At 42.7% G+C, this 21,627-nt stretch overlaps 1 protein-coding gene and 1 long non-coding RNA gene across 5 annotated transcripts in view; one reads left to right on the top strand and one right to left on the bottom strand.

Moving 5' to 3' along the window:
- LOC111244674 (neuroligin-4, X-linked-like) overlaps positions 1 to 21,627 on the bottom strand; it is a 131,533-nt gene that overhangs the window by 94,211 nt on the left and 15,695 nt on the right. The window lies entirely within an intron of this gene.
- LOC147757477 (uncharacterized) overlaps positions 1 to 21,627 on the top strand; it is a 43,433-nt gene that overhangs the window by 15,151 nt on the left and 6,655 nt on the right. The window contains exon 3 of one of the 4 annotated variants that reach the window (XR_015320274.1): positions 13,861 to 13,947. The exons of the other annotated variants lie outside the window; for them this stretch is intronic. This is a non-coding gene — a long non-coding RNA (uncharacterized LOC147757477). The remainder of the gene's footprint in view (positions 1 to 13,860; positions 13,948 to 21,627) is intronic. 4 annotated transcript variants of the gene reach the window in all.

Here is a 21,627-nt window from a genome sequence, read left to right as displayed (position 1 = left end):
AAAGCTTAAGATTGCATATAATAGAGTTTTGGCTATAATTAATCTATAAAGACTATAAATATATATATATAACAAAAAAGAGTATAATAAAGTTTAAACAAATTTAATCGATAAAAATGTGGTGTCGGGTTCCGTAAACGATAAAGCCTGTCAGAATTAGGCCGATTTCTGAACTCCATCTTGTCACCAGCAAATGGCATACTCCTCACAAGTTCATCCATAGATGGCGTGAGTCTGCAGCAAAAACAAAAGCAAGTAGCCTTTTAACATTTCAACATAAGCAGAATACTTCACACGACATAGAAAGGAAGGCACCATTGGATTATGATTAGATGCGTTATTTAGAAGTTCTGGACCTTGTTAATACACATTACCATACTCAATGGACACGTCGCATCTCAATAAACTTTGACCTCTTTTCAAGGTCTCTGCGCTTCTTCAGTTTTTTTTTTTACGTTTTTTTATATAGTGCTCCAAGATTAGTTACATTTGCTTTTTTAGTTGACAAATACTCACTCTATTCTAATTGATCCTGCCGCAGTTACGTGCACGTTTCGAAAGCGTGCTCGTTTACGTTTCGCCGGGCCTCACATTGGGTTAGACTTCTCCAGCTGTCTTTTTTGTTTTCCTGACTTTTCAGGACAAGAAATCAATCATTTTTAGTATCGAAATACACATCAGACAGTAGATTCAGCTAAAAATGAACCGTTAGTATGTTCCGATCAAGAATACTTAGTGCAAATTGGGATTGTCATTTTGCTTAGCTATTTCCTGCATTATACCATGTTGTACATTTATTTACAGCCACTATGAGTTCTTCCGATTCATTAATCCACGTTCATTCATATTTAAATTATACATTGGCAGAAGATAAACCTATTAAAAGGACAACAGCATCGTATTAAATAAACGAGCATATCTATAAGATTACGATATCTGATAACTTGAAGCTTAAGTGTGGGTAATTTGTAGGCCTAAATCTTGCCCCTTCCCTCTCAATAGTTAAGATGTTTTTTTTGCAAATACAAAAAAAAAAGCTAAGAAATTGTTTTAGATTCAACAGCTTAACAAGCATCCACGAACTAACAGTAAGTACATGGACAAAAAAACTACCGCCTGTACACAACACGCACTCTCGGCTGTATTATGTTTCAATGTGTTTGAGCTACTTGCTATAATCTATCGACACGAAGCAATTACATGAACTTGTATAAGCGCCCCACTTCGGATATAGAGACATGCACGATTTGTCCCGCATCGCACCCTTAAACCGGTGGCAGCGACAGTCGTCAGGAAAGTTGCGATCAGTCGTTGTGTACGATGCCCCGATGGAAGAAAGCGAGCCGTATTGAATCGGGTCGAGAGAGATGGGCTTGGAACCAAAATGGGTAGCCTTTGTCGTTCGTAAAAATCTCATTTTGGCCGAGGAGCGAAAATCGAGTTAGCGGCATTCTAACGTCACTGGTAACGTCATCGTCACCACCGCTACCACATTACGCCTCCATCTGGTATCTCTGTCTTCATAACGACCAGCGGCGACAACTGAGATTATTTGCCGCTCTCCGCAGTATCCACGAAAGCGTCGGGGACTTCGTTACTAAATTGCTTTCCTTTGGTGGTTTGGTGCCTTTGCTAATCGGCAACTCTGTGGAGATTTGTCGTTGTTGGCTACTCTATTGCAAATGCTAAAGCACCAGTGCGTCTAAGAAAGCTACATAGAAATAGAGACGAAACAGGAAAACAAATTACATAAGATAATCCTTAGTGACCAAAAAGACCTGGGCCCATCTTGACTGCTAGCATGGTCTGCGTTATGGCTGGACGTTAGGGGATCTGATAAGAGAGCTATTACCTGGAAGTCTAGCTTTCAAAAAGGTGTATATATATATATATATATATATATATATGTAATAATCCTAGACGAAGTACTGGTTGAACAAATTGCGATTGTGCAGCTAGTAGTACGTTGTCACTAGACTTGACGGTAACGAGAAAAGAGTAGATCGTCGAAGTTAAGAGACTATTCAATTCGAGGGTGGATGAAGGAATCGGCCAAGTCGTGAGGCGGGGGCTGGTGGTGACGCCTTTGAGTGTGAAGGGAGTCGCCAATGAAACTATCAGTCTCTACCTATACAACCAAAAGAATACTTAGGGGCGCGCGTATACGCATCAGCGTACGCAGTTCCAACAGCTGGTGTCGATTTGACCAACTGGAGCAGGCGTCAAATAATTATATCGATGGCTTGATGATGTTAAGCATAATCGCACGGCCTCGTTGCAACAAGTTCTGCACGACTGCCAACCGCGGCTACCTCGTGCTTAGAAAATTCGCGAAAACCAATTGAAGGCACGGACAACTGTGGGCCGTATGTGTTTTACTCATATTTATTTTATATTGTGTGTATGCTTTCTTTCACAAGCGCCTATTAAAAGACCCTGCACCATTACTACTCGCCCAGTTTAGCCCCAGTAAATAAATAAGATGCATCGACTTTAAGAGTGCGCTTCATGTGTATAGAGATTTCACGTTGCTGTAATATAATAGTGCTGATATATTTGCGTACTAACTTTTGGGATAGAACTTTAGGACCCCGGACTTTCGAGGCCCATCGAAGAAGCAATGATCCCTAGCCGAATATAAACGTGCGTTTTATAAATTAAGGAACTTCACTCCTTATACTTAAGTTATAAGTATTTCGAATATGCATGTATGTAGCAATTGTACCTCTAGAATTGTAATGAACGTTGCTATTGACAATGTTGTTGCTTCCGTATTATTACAAAACATAACAATTACTTTATCGTTTTGAAAGTAGCATTTTAAAAATAGAATATTGGCCCATAGAAAAGTTCCTCATAACCGTACCTGCAGCTATTTGTAATGTATTTGATGCACTCGCCTTTATAATATCTTGAATTTTGCTTGTGAACTTTCTTCAGATACTTCAGTGTGTAAGTGCATGAGTAAAAAAGCAAATATTATCTTTTACATATATTTTACTAGCAAAAAACGGGGTAACAACTTTTCACAGCTCGTTATCTTTGCTTAAGATCAACTGCAAAAGGCAGACCACCAAATCGGCACAATTTCCTGTCCCGTTTCAAGTCACTTCTCTCTCATCCGTTCAGCAGTCATTCTCCGCAAGACTAGAACTGGCAGATCAACAGTCATACCCCGGCTTGTCGCTAAAGCACTGTCACTTAATTTTCAGTTGTTTTTTTTACCTGTTTCTCCTCCACGCAGCCGCTAAGCATCCGTCGTTCGCTCAGCTGTACTTGAATGGTGCTTACTTGTCCCTCAACAAGAAGCAGTTAAATTGCGCCCTTTCAAACCTGTTTGCTATTACTTTACTCAAGTCAACGATCAGGCACCAGGACACGTTCGCAGCAAGCGAAGACGTCGCATCGCATTTCTCAGTATCGACATCCCCGCTGCTTTGCTCTTACATCTCCCGTGTTATAGATCTTGTTCGACAGGTCAAGCAACATCAACAACAATACGAACAGTAACAGCGACGAGAACAACAACTGAAGCTGCTTCCCTCAATCACTTCATTTCATTGTAAAGAGACAGACGAGAATGGGACAGAAAAGGAGGTCCAGTGCCCAAAAAAGGGAAGCTTTGTTATCATCATCCTCAGCTAAAGGCCTCTGGGATAACTGAAGATAATAAGAAGTTGAAACAGCGAGTGTGGACGAGCTCAGAGCTTGTTCTACACTCTGGAACGTCCGTCCAAACAGTAGAAGTAGTAAAATAAGCATCTGAAGATGTATGGCAGCTCGGATCTAGCAGGGGCATTATCATTGGACCTGCTTGCTGCAGTTTTTTTTTTTATTTAAGAAGAAGGAATAGGGGAGTAATAGAGGCTTCATGGAAAACTTAACAGAGGGGAGCGAATTAGAAACCTTCCTAAGAGTATATTTACATTCTGTGTGTCCTATTTCGCCAGAGGATGAGCTACAGGGCAGCATGTGGCTCTCCGAATTTATATGGGCATGTAGGCCGTTTTTGGTCAAACAACTTCATCAAGCGGTTAGTTCACTTCTGTACTTCTGTTACTTTTGCGATATTCCTCGTACTCTCTAACTTTGCGAGCTTTTTCAATTGTATGAAGTGGCATCTTACCATATTATCGCTATTTTGTTACTTTGGATCTGTCTCCTTCGCTTGGACTACATTGGCAGTCGCTGGTAGCGGTAATTATTGTGTCAACGGCTTCTCAGCGTCCAGCTGCAGACTGTTTCAAAAAGGGCTAAGGACGCAGCGCAACTTAAGTGCCCACGATGGTGTCCTGCCACGCTGAAGTACGTCCAGCATGTTCTAAGAAAACACCTGAGCGAGTAGTTACACGCAGAGTACCCGCATTTCTGACAATAATGCTCGAACCCACTTTCTGTCCAAGGCGGATACGTTCAGCTCCGTGCAAGAAATGGGGGGAGGCGGCCAAAACTTTCACAGTGGTGACCTCTCATACGTAGCCGTTGCCACTATTACGACCATCAAAACACTCACTGAAAATACAGAGAATTGAGAGGACACCCGCTGACATCAAGTCCCATTCCGCTGTCACAGACTTTCACCCTTCGCAACTACCCGAGTATATTTCTACCAGCATGGACATCCGTGTCGGTACTCCCACCGAAATTTGTTGCGACGACCATCACCACCACTACCGCTCCTAGCGAGGCAAGCCGACACTGGGAAGAGCCTCGGAAGACCCTGTCGGCTATCGCCACTCATCTTGCGTAGCGCAACGTCTGGCCCTATACCCCCCCCCCCCCATTACCCCTCCAGACCCCACAACTGTCCACTCAGGCAGCTCACATCACCGTGGCGTTTCTACACTTTCTGCTCGCGTGCTGTATAGTTTACATTGCATGTGTTTCATTATTTCGCTGTTTCTCGCATTTCGTCGCATGACTGCGCCAGACATTCTAAGGCGAGCGACTCTTATTACGTTGCCCACGAGCACCTTCACATGGGCCCACCTCTGCTACCAGAGCAGCAGAAGCCGCACAGAGCTCCCCTAGGAACAGCGAGAAGAGCACCCGCTATCAACATGGGTACGAAATAGTGGCGGAATGGAGTGCCTGGTAATATACAGGTGTCATCCACACATGGAGCCCAAGTCGTCTCCAGACAGCTAGAATACCGCACTTCTGATATTGCCGCTGTTAGTGCTACCGGTTTCGCTGTTGCGGCAGCTTCTGCTACTATTCTAACACAGAGGGACCTACTTAAGCCCATATATGCACATATATATACATGCATAGACCGCGGAATAAAATGTGATAGACGTGGGTGTCTCTATAGCGATATTCCAATGAGAAATTGAGACAACTCAACTCTGTCCGTTAGAACAGAGAAAATTGTGAAAATGATACTGAAAAGGACTATTCAGCCTGTGTTTCGCACGCCTTGTGTTGACAGTGCTTGACACAATCAGTCAGTCATACGAGGAACACATATTGCATGGAGTAGCCGAAGTTGGAAAAAGAAGGCATGCGCTGGCAGTTAAGGAGCTTAAGCAGTGCGTAGAAGACCCGCATTTCTGTGATAATTTCCACACTGAGATAGAAGTATAGGATAAAGGATTGTGTAATCGGCTGAACCCCAGTCCGTGCACAGCCTCGAGGAGTACGATCGCAAATCTATGGATCTTCGCAAAAATGGGCAAGCGATCTTAATGGGTAGGTTGGTTTATCCAATCGACAACTGCATCACAATTAATTTGAACTGTATAAAAGACGATAATCCGTATCTATGTTTCCTTGGCACGGAAAAATTAACGTATCAGATAGATTTGCATATATGCTCATATCATTCACTCGTCTAAACTTCTCCCTACATAACTACAACTGAAAAATGCCGAACTCGTTTATACAGCAATTCAAACATGGAGCAAATTACTGTATACGCCTTTAACTTCTGATAAGAACAACAGAGAACGCTCACAAGACGAAACAGGGATGCACGACGCTGAGGTGTGCTTCCACTACACAGTGAAGACTCGTGGGACAAAGTTACAAATTATTATCAGTTCGATTCGCTCCTGTGATATATACCTATGATTCGCACAGAATTAATCTAATTACTTATTTGTATTTTTGTATCAACACATTAGCAGTTTTAGTGCATGTCTAGGCATAATTAACACTAGTAAATTATACGTGTTTATAACAGCCGTGATTCATTGAATTACTATTAGATATCATTGACCTATAGCGTAATACGCACAGAGATATTACCCCAGCCTATCGTCCCCAGAAACCTTTTCTGACGGGTTACACGGTAACGCGTACAATAACTATATATATATATATATATATATATATATATATATACATATATATATGTACGCTACTACGTTGTGTGTACTTCTTGCTAGGTTCGCTACGACTCTGGCCTTCTTGACGAGATAGTAAAGCGCAAATAGCAACGACACTAATAGCGATCGGTCAGAGAAAGTGTCACATTTATGATCTAGTTGGGCATTTTATTCCATCCCACAGTCGGCCTAGGACTCTGTTTGTCAATATCAGTATTTCCGTTGACATCAACGATTCCTTGAAGAAAGAGAGGAAGACGGATGCATCCTTGACTAGCAAATACATTTCACTGGAATAGCAATGACAGAAAAAGTGTGGCATCAACCAGCACATGAAGGCGAAAAGGCAAAGATCATCAACCTACGCGCAAACCTCCTGAGAACTGCTTGGCTAGTATTTGCTGCTTATCGATATCGATCGTTCCTTATGATTCGTCAAACGTGGCACTTCATCTGATAGGTGCACGCGGGGGGAATGAAACGTACTTAAACCGTTGACGACATATGTCCAAAGGCGCGTGCATCTGTAGCTATCAATATTATGTTCTATATTATCGTTTCAAGCATATGTTAGACGCATTTCGCGGACAGCAAACGTCAAGAACTCAGAAATGGTCGTTACGTGGGTTCTAAATGGCTGACCTATTTAGTCCGTTCGGCCTCAGAGCCGCAGAGCAATTTATATCATATTATGCCTAAAGGATTGACGATGCTTTCGACAATCTTTTAGATGCCGACCTACTGTACTACATACGTGTAGCGCATACGTAAGCACAACGTAGGTTCGAGCAGACCGGCAAACCTGTGACGTTGTGTGAGCAAGCAACAGCTGGTACCGAATCTGCAGCTTTGATAGGAATCACAGATGATGCTGTGGCAACCTAATAAATTGTAGATAATAGTAATAGAAATGCAAGTAAATACTAGCAGATTCCTGCTTAGAAAAAAGGCACTTGAGCCTATGGAAACTCTATTTCTATTAATTACGTTGCATCGAATGCTTTCTTTTATCGTAGGCAAACTCACCGCTGGTACCAGTATTTATCGCCTGTAAATTCCCGTCGTATAAATTTTTAAGTGAAGTTTCACAGAATAGAAATTTACCAGCGTTCCTTCCACTGGGGAGCTGGAAAATAATTCTTTCAGGTCGTATGTCAACTGAATATTTTCAAAGTAAAATCCTAACCCCTAGATAAGTACTTTCTGTCAGATATATTTAGGACGTCTATTACGTACTTTATGCAAAATCAATTATATTCTTGTGATAGTTATATATCTAGCAGCAATTATATCAAATGAAACAGTTTCCAAATGAATGCTCGATTCCTAAACACAGCCTGAAGATGCATTTGGCTAATTAAGTCATCTGTCTATTGCAGCGTCCATCTAACTTAATCTTGTACACTTTTTGACGTCAACAAACTTAGTTTGATCTTTTTTTGGAGAGGGGTCCGCAACAATGTGCTTGGTCAACGCGCCAGCGCACTGTAAGCATCTGAAATAATGACGATCCTACGCCCGTTCCAAAGGCATGCGTACATGCATATCGTCTAACGGTCACTACCGGCCTCGTGCCTACAATTATGACTGTATATAAAAAATATTGCTACGGCACAGTGGCCGCATGTAGCTACCAATGCCATGTCCTTTTTAACGACCTCGTTAACTTCCCTGTGTCGGCAATACGCTCATTGTTATCGAAACGATCGTTGTTCAAGCTCGCTAGCAAAGCCTCTGGCCTTGTGACTCACCCGAGAATTCCTCGACGTGTCGAATAGGCCCCATGTGTCAACAACTCTATACGTAAATGTACGTATTATCAACTATATGTTCTTCACAGCTCCAATTAGGCTTTATCGAGAAAACTACACGGGATTGTACTGCGGGTCAGAGTGTTTGCGGGGGCAAAGAGAGCTAGATGGGGCCTGAACGAACGAAGGGACCAAACAGGTAGGCGGTAGGTACGGGTCTGGATGGACTCGAAAAGAACTTTGTTTATCTACGCTCTTCGTCATGAATCGTAAGATGTGGTATTCGTTCTATGTATCATATTAGCCCGAATACTATGATGGAATTGAATCACGACGCCTGGGTACCGGAAGTTACAGGCGATGTATTTCTGCACGCAGCAGACTGTCGCAAGCGCCTTCGAGTAAAAAGGGTAATTAGTTCGCAACACAAATAGAATAGATGAAGAGAACAGAACACTGGAAGAGATTGATATTGTCAACGTAGATGAAGCAGAACGTAAGTCAGTTCATTACGAACGATCTGCAGCTAACGATGAACCTTAAGCTATCGGTAAATTCGACAAATTCGACCGCTGCGTGACCCCTTCACATGCACGGCCTGTTTTTGCTGGCTTATTTACACAGCATTTATACGATTGCATAATTTTTTTCTGTGTGCTGGCTTCTTGCTTCAACGTACTCGGCCCTATTACATGCACACCTTGCTAGAGAGCTTAGATTTTACGCAGTGAGGGTTAGTATGTCCACACTCGTTATCCAAAACAAGTTAACTGCGTACACATATGTACGTCAGCCAGCTCAGACGATTTTTTCGATCATTTATGGGTAGGTCTAATTTGATGATCTGCCAGTTGCTGATAATCGAAACATCCATGAACGCAACCATCACTTAGCTTTAGTGTATTTCTATGGCCAGCTCAACGCAGCCGCAATCCGTAAGCCAAAGTACACAGAGCATGAGATGGGTGCCAGGAGCTGTTCGATCATTAAAAACTTTGCTAAATATAATTTCCATTGGACATAGCAAATGATAGAATTCTACCAGCTAAATAAGTGAGAAAGTAGAGATTCAACCGACAACAACTGTTCCTCGTAGTAATTGTAGAACAAGTGTGGAAAATTTCGATACAAATCTCAGTATGTACGATGTCTACTGGTAGATGTTAACGTAAATGTGACGTGATCTACACTTGTTCCTATTTGTATTTTAAACCATTTAGAGCGAAATGAATCTCATGCTGGATTTGAAATAATTCCTTCCCATACCGACTGGCCGCCGCGATTGCTCCGCTTATTTCGAATATGCCAACAAATAGTTATGAGCAATATCTATCTATCATGAAACTTTCCGTAAGATAGAACTTTATCCCAATACCGAATCGGTCCGAAGAGGGCTATATAATTACGTTACAGAATATAGTGCGTCAATATACCGCCAGGCGTGCCAGCATGATTTTGAAATATATGTAATTAATTGTAGCGTTGCCGAAGGTGATATCACGATGCCTGTTTTAAATAGCTAACCGTACATTTTAGCTAGAAGCGATAATAAATGATTTTCGTAAGTACCACGCGGGGCAGGCTCGCAGCAGATCTAACACTCAGATACAGACGTAGTCTTGACGATGGATAGAAAACTGCCGCAGGTAGCTTCGCGCACGTTTTTCGTGCCAATGTGAACAAGCCCATCAATTTCTCAGTCTTGTACAGACCCAGGTACTTGAACGGGTGCCATAGATGTGGATAACAACTAGCTTCCCTGTGCGCGGAAGTCATGCGTCGAAAAGCAGACGTGAATGCAGCTTTCGATTGTGGTTATTGACCGCATCTTTTTGCTGCGAAATAGATAATATTTTTATAGATTGATGTCTGCGAAGACTTGATAAGGGATTGTTCGAGGTTTGTGTAAAAGAATCTTAGAGACATGTTGATGAAACTAGGACAAGTTTTCGGCTAGACTTACATATTAGTCTGGTAGATTTTGTCGGTTGATGGAGCCGAGCGCAGGGTAGAGTTTGAGAAGTTTGGCTATATGGCGTTCGATATCCTATTTTTCAAGAATACATCGCATGGTATCCTTGTCGGTAACGTGGCACTTAGCCTGTGTCATAATCGACTCTAGAAGCTGATATAAATACCTGTAGTAATGCGACACGTGACAACTAGAACCTGCTTGACAATTGAATAAGGTCCTTAGGTGGAAGCAGTTCAATGAGCTTGACGTTGTTATATTTAAGAGCGAGCTAAGCAATAGGAGCAACGTTTTGAGTATTTCTATTTCAACATTTCAATAAATTCAACATTAGGTTCCCCTGCCTATGGTTATCAATCATACAAATGAGCCCCGCTTGCCGTGTACGTTCCTCTCCGCCCAGGATTGAAAACGTCACCTTGCTGCCCTTTAAAGCTGTTTTACTTATTATCAATCAATATTTAGTAGCAAAAATGACGTTACAGTGTCATATTGGGCAGTGTAACTGTCCATGAAAGGCTATGGCATGACTGCGGTTGTCGTGCGTTGTAGATATATTGTATATAGATATTTTTTGCTTTTGCTATTTTCTATCAGCTTGGGAGCAATGCATTGCGTGAGCAGTAGCAGAACCTAGCAGGAACAACTATAGCACTAATCGAGAATCGCTGTTCGACCGCTGTCCTTAGTGTCTGTTAGTTGCGACTGTCAGAAACACCACAGCATCGCCTTCCCAGAGACTACTTGTATCTGCTTATATATATACATATGCCTCCAATGCCCATGGATGTGTACATATCATCCCACAAGGATCCGCTACTTCACTGAAGGCGGCGGCCTCGTGGCAGCAGGTGGCTATTGCCACCAGACGAAAGGGTGCGATAGAGGACCTTATTTCTGCGGCAAACTCTCTCGAAACAACGGCTCAGGAGCAAGTCCGAATATGCTGCTATCGCCCGGCTGTCTTCACCTCTTCCTCTTTAGCATTATGTAGATTCTTCTCGCATGCGTCCGTCTTCTCCCTGTAGCATTCTGTATGGCCTGCGGCGATTGTAGGCTGCTATCGATGGTTGTGAGCGTAAACAAGCCTTCGTGGCAGCTTCCACGGCGATGGTTCCGACTGCGGCGCAGCTGTGCCGGATTAAACTGGACCCGCATGGCGAAATCAAGCCTGCTAGCGCCAAAAGAACTAGACCGTGGAAAAAGCCATGCTGGCTCTGGTGAAACTTGCGCGTGAGCTGATTCGCGGCCGGTGGAACAGTAAGCCGTGAGACCACCGCTCCTAGCTCGGCCGAACCTATTATCCAAAATGCAGCCGGCAGCACGCTTCTCTGACGGTCGTCTTCGTGACCAGAGGTCACCAGCGTACAGGCAAAAACACCAGGAAAACCGTTCGGCGCGGTTACTAGAAGAAGTATGGACAAAGCAGTGTGTAGATTTTGTAATTTTGGGGTGAAGGTGGGGTAAAGCAAACTGGAACGGAGTTTTTGTCAACAAGTGTACAGCTTTGCTTTTCGCTGCCCTAACATTTCTCATACATAGATACCGCTCTATCCTGCAAAGCCCGCCTCCCGTCGCGTGCTTCCCTTGTTCAGACACTTGTAACCGGTCAGTGGCGGTTAAGCCTCTCCGCATATAGACACTTTTTGACAGGACTCTGACGGTCATTGCACTGTAGTAATGTTGATTGTGTTTTTCTTTGGCTGTCTTTCTCTTCAATATTTCAAAAATAAAAGCCTGTGTACGTGCATTTGTTACTATACCATCTAGTTCGTCTACTTACGATCAAGTATTCAGACGCTAACTTGCCAAAGGAGATATATCCCACTCGCAACAGCGGTTGATCGGGCTTGCGGCCCAGTTAGATGCGATATACTGGCGTATTGAAACACATACATACTTTGGCTACTGCTACGCAATGGCTCAAGGCAGTATACATACGGCAGATATGGCGTTTGCATATAGGCGTTTGTATGTATATAGGTTAACTGGCCACAGGCTAAAAGCTTTTGTTCTCTACTTATTTTGAGCACCTTTTCCGAGACGTACCATTAACGAGCTGTTGCTGGCGCTTCGCTTAGTGTAATTATCTTTAATCTCAAACTTTTTTCTTCACGGAAACATGTACTGGACTTCCTCATAAAACCGAATAGTCCTTTCTTCGGTAGCAGTAGTCACAAGACCACTTTAAACGTCAAGGCAAAAACGCCCGCTACTACAGTATAGAAGAGAAAGCGAACCTGTGACTCAAATAAAGAAGTAAAAGGACGACAGAGTGTTATAAGGGATGCTGGTTCACACTGAGAGGCTCGGCGGGAGAGTCTTTATAGTTACGTACTCGCAACGTATGCAGCTGAATTGCAGTCAACTTCGCACTGCTTTCGTCATTACATATCGCTCATCACAACATTAAAATGGTAGACAGTGCTTTCAACAGCCTATCGGGTCCTTGCGAGCCAGCCAGCCATATATCAGGTTCATGGTCGTAGATGATGGAGAGCTACCATAACAGAAGTGATTAAAGATGAATCTTCAACCAAAGAATAGCCAATCTATAAAGTTTCATCGGATTTCAAATATTATTTTGCATCAGATATACACAAGTTCATGTATTGGGATAGCTTGAGAATAAACTATCGCCTAAGTTCTAAATGGCGCTGAAATCGAAAATAAAAATTGGACCTCAAGATTAAAGCGACTCAAAATAGTATTACGGCAGCATTACTTCAGTTAATAGTGCTATCTAATACGGAATTCGCGTTCACCAAAAGAACACATTTTGAGCGGCCCCAATGATAAGATCACTTTTTCCTACTAGAGTATAGTAAGTTCTAACGAGGTTGAATATTCTGTTTACTATGGTTGTTTGTCGACCACCACACATTACCACAGTCGACTAACTATTTCATCAATATAGTTTGTTCATCGGGCCAATTAATGCCAAGTCATTCTTTAATCAAATTAATTAAACTTTTTCGGCCTCGAGAAGTCCCGGTCTAATGAGTCCTTTGATCCGGTGTTCTGCCGCAAAAACTGCCAAGCCTTCCCCCTTCTTGAAGTCCCACCTCGTGAAGCTATTACGTGTGGAAGGTTTATCATTTAACAGCCAGATGTACTCAACATACTGGGGCAGATTTGTCATACCAACAACTATGTCCTTAGTCGTAACCCATCGGTCTTGTTTTGCTCCTTCTATTGATTAGCTCAGATATAAAAATATGTGGATATCCACATCCGTTGAAGAATTCACATAGATAGACCTATTTTAAGGCTCATGCTAAAATTTAGATTGACATGGTATGTCGCTTATGTGAAGGTACGACGACGTTTGTTCCATGATTATCCTTTTTCTCTCATTCCCCGTCGCTGACATGGTGGTGTCCCGTGGAAAAGAAACCCGACCACGATACTTGCTTTTGGAATGCATAAAGACTTCATTTGTACAACTTATGTTTCTTTTACCATTAGAGAATTAGGATATTTATGATGATAGTATTGTGTTTTTGCTTTTGACTCTAAAATAATTGACTCCATGGGTCGAAAGATCGGAAAAAGTAGGCATAGTTTTTGTGATACTGGATTTATTGCCGCTCTATAGTTTCAACGACGGCAGTCTCAGTAATGACGGGGGCCAATGCTTGCCCGATCGTTAGAAGGCACAGTTAGAAAGGTTGCTTTAGCTTTGATTATTTCCTAAATTATATTTAAAGTAATATGACCATTATGTTCTATGCATATTGACGTATCATACATTTTCGTAACCGCTGTCTTCTTGTGTGTCCGTTTGATAATACAAATGCCTTTTTAGGCGAACGGAATCCAATATGGCGAAACCTTTCCCTAAAAGGAGGCAGCGTTTGTTTGCGTTTGTGTGCCCTTCTGCTAAATACTGGTGGTAAGTCGCGGATCAAATAGGAGCAAAAATCTCCTGAGAAACAAGAGGAGCTCACCCCTCTGTGAACGAGCCGGCTTTTCACTATCGAGAAGTAGCTACGACAAGCACAAGAACCTTTCAGGTCGAGTGTACCAGTTAGTTCCGTCAGCAGGTCTATATCAATGTAGTGCTGTGTTATTGAGGGAGCAGTTTAACGTAAACGTAAAATAAAGCCTCCGGCAGAAGTTATTAGTGTCGTTAATATATCGGGCAAGATGGACTTCGACGTAAATGGGAAATGAATATGGAGATTCCTTTAGTAGGCGAGATAGCTTTGCTTACACACCTGCGGATAAATAATGAGCCAGAGTAATTGGTTCCCCATTAAACGTCTTTGGGGCATTTACCCCGTGTCTCTGCGCCTTACCTCTTGGTGTCAACTAGGGCATAATGCATGTCTGCCTGTGTATAAATTTTTAGATTATGTTGAGAACCCATCTTAACCATTTGTTGACATCAAGTGCTAAATGTCTTGCAGTTTTTACGTCTACCTAGAAAGCTTATTGCCATATTGGCTAGTAAGTGTGAAAATAAGTAATAGTAGCTTTAGGTAAATATGTGTAGCATATAAAGATATTTTACAGTTTTATTCAGCTGTTACTGTTTTAGCCACTTCCTTACTATTCAATGTTAACCTCATAAAATAATCTGCTAAAACAACCAAGCAAATAGAATGACTAAATCATATAGATTGGGCCGAGCTGCAGATTAGACTCTGGTCATGAGACGACGAGGCTCTATTGACCAAAAAAGAACAAACATTTTAAGGACGCCTACAAACATTCGAACGGATAAAGAACTCTCGTTTGATGCCTAGATATTATCAAATTAAATACCTTACCTATAGGACTTAGTGTTAAGTTTATACGGATCGTTGATTTTATTACCTCTAATATATACCTAAATGTTTCTCTGATAAGAAGCTTCACGCTGAGGCTGAGGCCAGATGAGCGTAGAGTAAAAATCTAGAGTTAAATCACTTTGATCTGATAAGATGTGCCCCCCCCAGCTATTAAAGCTCAAACGTATTTTAGCGGATGTTTTGTTCATCTAGGTTTGACGAGACGTAATCATAGATTAGCTATATATAGAGTATAATATAATTCCGGAGAAACAGAGGGGCGATTTAAAAATGTTTTCAAGATTCCACGAGATTAACCGCACCGTCTAATTGTTGTGGTGTTAACCGAGATCCACAGAGGCGTTTTCCTTTAAATAACCACAGTGGAATAGACTTGACTGTTTCAAATAATTATGATGTACCCATATACGAACAAGAATATATTTGTTTACGTGCTTCGTAACCTTATTGATCCGAATGGAAAATGTTCAACTAACCTAGGCTAATTAGCACATCATAACAACACAAAAGAGGGCACATGATAAAAACAGAGTGCAGTTGCACACAGGCTAAATTTATTATCTTAATACATAATACTTACAGAATTGCGTACAATTAACAAAAAAAAATGTCCCTACTTCAATATACTATGCAAAGTCCTTGACAGTTTGGCTTCGCTGACTCTTCAGAGCATCTAAAAGTAACTAGTAGTAAGCGTGTAATAGAAGCAACAGTGAATCGCGTGCTCCTACGCCTCTTACGTAGACACCTTTTTGTTCGGCCCATGCAGGCACCCGCGAGGTCATCTAAACGCTTGGCACTATGCAAACTAAGAACAGCCAGAAGTTGTTTGCCTATCTGTTTAGCGTACGTGCACTGGTTGCGTCGTCTCTACGTCTTCGACTCAGCCTCCGACTTGCCCACAGAGTAGGTAGAGCAGGTGCGGGGGTAGCTACGTGATTACTCAATGCCTTAGGTTAGGGCAATCCACCCTGTCCCAATCAAGAGGCACAGTTCACAGACCTTTTAATCGTAGCGCAGCAAGTTTTTGCTCCAGCTGTTTCTTCCTGTTTGCCTTGGCTGAACCTTACGGCTTGTACCTGCTGCTCCCTTTCAGCGGTTCGTACCAGTTACGTCTTGGGACATGAAAAGTTTCTGGGACCCGAGAAGCTCAACCAATCAGTTATCATAGCTCCGAACCGATGGTCTAAGCAAAAGTAAACCATGGGTTTTTACCTTTGCCAAGTAGGGAGACATTTCACTCGCTGGAGCACCTTGAGATTTTCAAATTTACTTGTTCCTTTTGAGCAACCCTGCTGTATGTGTGGGAATTAACATATATGTCTATATGTACACCACACACACATATTGGTTGAAAATCGTTCAAAAGTACGGTACTTGAGGTACTTGTTTGTTTCCTAAAAATCTTCAAATGGCCGCAACGTATTTTAGCCCAGGATTTTGTCGTACACGGCAATAGCTTCATGCAGCAACTAACTAGTAAACTTTGATGCAGAAGCCGTATAAGTTGTCTTGTTAATCTCTGAATAAGGAGGACAAAAGAATTACAAGTTGTCTGAAGCCACAGAGACTACAAACCGTGGCCACAACCATGCTAAAGCAGCTTGCATAGAACAACTACAACGAAGAACGTCCCCACCTTCGCTCTGTTCCTTCTCCATCGCCTCGTTTTTTGCTGAAGCATACTCCAAATCAACCCATGTTTCTTAGCAGATCCAACTTCCTGCTGCCGCACTTCTGTTCATTGGCCACGGGGGGTGCTAAGCCAAGACGAGACGGGCAATGTCATTTCATGATTTCGGTCAGCGGAACGGAAGCAAACTCATGCATGAGCGGATGAAGTAAGTTCGGCTCCTTTGTATGAAGGGTTTCTATCTCTTACTCTTGTTACGCGAAATGACGGCGTCAGCACCGCTACCTTCTAGTAAAATATGGCGGCCTTATAAAAGCTAGAGTGCTCCACATGAGCAACAAAGTGCACGCATGTGCTTGTACTTGTATGAGCCCTGCACAGTGTCCCCTTCATGGCCATTCGTGCGGGCGGTAAAATTTCTAGTTTAAGTTGCGCAAGGTCGTACCGGTAACTTTGTGCGTTGTGGCCAGCACTTGCACCCCAGCCGGTGTACAGGTTAATGCTGTCGATCACATACGAAACACACAGATACACGAAACGCACAGATGCGAAGGGACACGATGCGTCATGATCATGTACTAACTGAACAGTCGTATTACATAGAAATAGAGTTGCTCCCGCCAGCATGCAAAAATGAATAGATAAACACAAAGCACCACTTGCATTTCTACATGATACATGGTCAAGGGATCTCTCTACTACCTCGTAGTCTTTTGTAGATGCGTACTACTATAACAATGACGCCGCGTAGACACATCGTGCGCTAGAATAACCTGAATAAGGATGTTTGAGGTCGAAGGCGTTTGATATTAGCGGTAACATTATAGAACTGTTGGTTGTCAAAGAGGTCCCGTATCTGAATCATACAGGGCCCGAAGAGATAAGTCAAGTGAAAACTGTTGCCATATAATAACAATCGGCTTAAGGTTGCTTCTAGTGCTAAACGCTGACTGAGGCTTGCCCGTAAATCATTCAGTGGTCCCTTTAACAAAATGCAGTGTTCGTTCCACATAGAATATAAAATTTTTGTGCAGGTTTGGGATCTTATTGAAACAACCGGCTATCATTTCGGCAGAGTAACGATATCTAAATATTTGTGTAAAATGTCGTATATATTTAAATTTTAAGGTTAAATGTGTTGCACCTGTTTAATACTTTAAATCACCATTTAAAAGGTCACGGTATGAGTATATAAATGAACAAATGTACAAATGCTAAAAAATATTCTGAGCGTTCAACGGGGCTCTCCTCTCCACGACTTCAAGAGAATACAGGCGTCGAACATGTCTTGCATTAGAAATTGTCTGGTAGCTAATAATGTCGTTGGCGGTTTTACCGCGCCCCTTGTGATGGGGCAAAGGTGGCTTGTTTGCCTAGTAAACTTGTTGTTTGCCTCAAAACACTCGACATGGTCGGGGTTCGAGACTGGACGCACAAATACTCCATTCTACCGGTCGTCTAAACCAATGCTTAAAGGGAGCAAAACCTGACTTAAAAGCAAAAACATTTATGTATCAGCACCATTTAATTTGAAAGCCCATCAGACCCTGAGTATTGCTGTTCCACAAGTAAGAGAAACGTACACGCTATGATTTAAGAATGCTAGGAGAACCAACCCTTACAGTCTTACATTGTTGCATAGGTACCGATTGTTTTCTGACACTCATGTTTCTGTTTATGCTGGGACCATGTTACGCATGCGTTTCTGAGAACGAATGGAACATAGTTCCAGTTCCTTGAATCAACATGCCGAATAGCATCTCTGGCTTCGACGCTGCTAAACCCCAGGTCTCTTCACTGGAATCCCTCCCAGTTGGTGTCGGCAATCCCACTGGTATGCTGACATCACCTCTAATAGTTCCCAAATATATAGAGCTTTTGTCCCATCGGGCTCTTTCGGCTATTACTGTTGTTAATGAACGAATGAATGAAATGGGATAGATAAACGGTAAACCTGGTGAAAGTAGCCGTTTGTTATTTGTAACTCATGCAGCAAAGCTTCCTTAGTTGGAGCGTAGTAAAACTCGGAATGAAGCTTTTGAACAAAGGGGGTGTGAGTGAGCTGTAAACCGGTAGGGAAGGTAGCACTAATGCAAAAGATTTGGACACGTGCTGAAGCGTTCGGTGGGATGTCAACGTGAATTCGAGGCGGTCGTCGGGTTCAGACTCCTGTACTATAGGATAAGTCGAGAATGAACCGCACGGGAAGTGTCCCGGAGGAATGCAGTGTCATCTCCTTTCGCGGATACATAGGGGCGTCGTTCATAGAAAGCGGTAGAGCAAGTGAGCTTCGTGTAAAGAGTGTAGGTATGGTCGCGGATGCTTATCGTTGTCAATACCCATAGGAGGAAAATGAATGAAGGGGAAATATGTTGTTAAGCTTCGAGCGAACGACGTTTGTTAGGAAGACTGGTTGGGCGTTTAGGTTGAGTGGTGAATAAGATAGATGAGGATTAAATATTCCCAATGACAGGAGACTGACGACAACGACGAGTGTCCGGTTTACGCTGTTCCATTCTGTTTCTTGCAATGTGTCGAACAAAGAGATATGCAAGGGTACCTTATCTTTACGTAAATTTGACAACGCATGAAAAATCATAGGAGAGAAAGAAAGCGTCAGTCAGGGATCTCTAGCCGCACCTGTCGATTATGACGGGCATATTGCGAAAGAACATCTATTTCCAACCATACTATTCTAGTAAATAGATTCAAATGATATATATATATGTTTTTTGGTATTTATTTACCGTGAATAATAGACATGAATCATATGTCATAGAGATAAAATCAAGTTGTCAGTGGGCAAATATTTGCAGGGTCTGTATTAAACCTGTAATATATAATATCATGATTCAAGATCTACGACAAAAATCTACGCTCTGCGTAAAATTGTTATCTTATCCATTAACTTGACCTTCGTTGAAGATTGATTCTAGAGTTTTGTAAATTATAGAAGCAACAACTTGCGCTATACATGTATATATATAAATAAAATTTTATTTTAAAAAATAGTAATCATAGCCCGTTAAAAAATTCGAGTTTTAACATGCTCGTCATTTGTCTCTTGTGAGCATTTGTTCTTTTATATAGAAGTAATAAGAACTTTGATGCTATACACGAAGCAGGCTTGTTTTCGTCAACTAAGAAAGATAATATGTGGCTACCACAGGAGACGCATGTCATTTTGCGACTTCAACTGGAAAGGTTTTTGTGCCGCCTAGAAGAAAAGGACGTCAATTGCCTGGCAGAAAACTGTTGTCGTCATCGCCAAGCCCTGAATGCTTCAGTACATTGAAGCGTGAAGACTCTCTTCCGCCATTCTAGTTACTAATAGACTTCTATGAGAAGACGTAAAATCACCCCTCCATCAGTTCCCATTTTTCTGCCACAATTTCGTATTTAAGATATCGAGTTGATGGGCGGCGGCAGGTCTAAGTCACGGCAAAGTGACTCGTTTCAGCCTGCTGCCTCTGGTCCCGACGATAAAAAGCTCTCGTGGAAAACGATAGCGGCCCTGACTGCTGTCATTTAATGCGTTTTAGACGGCGCAGGATCCCTTGTGTAACATGAATGACTGAACGAGCAAGCAGGTAGCAGGTGGGGACTAGACGCAACGTTCTGAAAGCTAACTGCAGATCATCTGCAGATCGTTATAGCAGAAAGAGAGGAAGAACTATAGCTGGCCTTAACAACTAAAAAAGAGAGAGAAGTCGTAGAGCACCTGTGCTCAGCAGGGGGTCACTATAAGACTACGTGGCCTGGATGGTGCCCGCGAAGGGCAACACTTAACGCTGGTGCAGATCACTGGACAACACGAGTAGCAAGTAATAGTAGTAGTAGCCGTAATAACAGAAGATAAGGCGGTCTATTAGCCCCAGACTCACTGTAGTGTTTGAGTCGCGTGCGCCGGTGTTTTCAATTAGCCCTAAAAGCTTACACGCTGGCTTTGATCCGGAATCAATGACGACCAACACGCCTGCCATCGCCTCTGGAGCTGCCGCCCATGCGGCTACCGTCGTCAAGCAGAGCTAGGTGAAAGCAGAAAAGATATCTGCACATGCACGGAAACTGATACGATAGCCAGCACGTGGCTGTCCCACCTTGTTCCCGCGTGCTGTTTTCCTGCCTTGCTTCTGCAGGTGGATTTCGCAAGAGATGGAAGGTTCGAAAAAATATAGAAAACCTTGTGAGACATCCAGCTATGTATGAGGAGGCGTAAATGCTCATATGCTGATATTATGGCTTGGCCAAATTGGGAAAAATTGTCTGCGTGTTAGGGCGATGTGTTCTACGGAGTCGAGATTTTTCCACCAGCGATCGGGCCACAGAATGCCTGAAAGAAAAAGGAACAAGGTGCGCCCAAGCGGAACGAATTGTTCGACCCACTAGTTCTCTTGCTAGTACCCCACGGTGAAGCTTGAGAAGCTCCAACCACAGATCAAGAATCATAGAGAAGTAGGCGCTGACAACAAGAGAGAATATTGTGACAGGAAATTCTTGAACATGTAGTTTTGTGCTGGTGAAGCCGTGGCCATAGCTGGATCGACTATCTACGCGCTGTCTGCTCGTAGTGAGCACCCGCGGGTTACGCAGTCAACGACCTTGCGCCAGGAGGAATGGGGTGCCTGTACGTGGTTATCTGTAGACCAAAGTGCAGTAGCAGAAAGGCAAAGAGAAATCGAGAGATGTACGCGTAAAGCTACATGCCAAAATACTTGGAGCGACAGTTATGATACCGTCTGAAGATTCGAGGGTACCACAATGCTGGGCTCTCTAGAGTATACACTTATAGCACAGCCTTTTCTTCTACCGGGTCTGGATAGCGTAGTTATGTAGTGACGGGACAGAATCTCAAACGGACATATGGACGACACTTTAAACGTGGCAATCTAACAATGTGTAACAACACACACATGCGCACCTAATGCACTCGCTTGATGGCATCCACAACGCGCTGGACAACGGAGCATGCAGTAGTACGCGGAGGGTTATGACTAATTAAATTTTCATGTATAAACATTTATGTACGTCCCTATGTGAACGTATTTAGCAATACAGTCACGTTTAGTCACCCTGCCCTGCTACTGTCCTATGCTGCTATTTTTCCAGACTCTCAAAAGAATGACCCTTCCACCTTGCCGTCTTA

Source organism: Varroa destructor, unplaced genomic scaffold, assembly GCF_002443255.2.
Source record: "Varroa destructor unplaced genomic scaffold, Vdes_3.0 BEIS01000002.1, whole genome shotgun sequence".
NCBI classification, from domain to species: domain Eukaryota; kingdom Metazoa; phylum Arthropoda; class Arachnida; order Mesostigmata; family Varroidae; genus Varroa; species Varroa destructor.
Note: the sequence above shows the minus strand (reverse complement) of the source record. Positions and strands in the feature narration are given on the sequence as shown.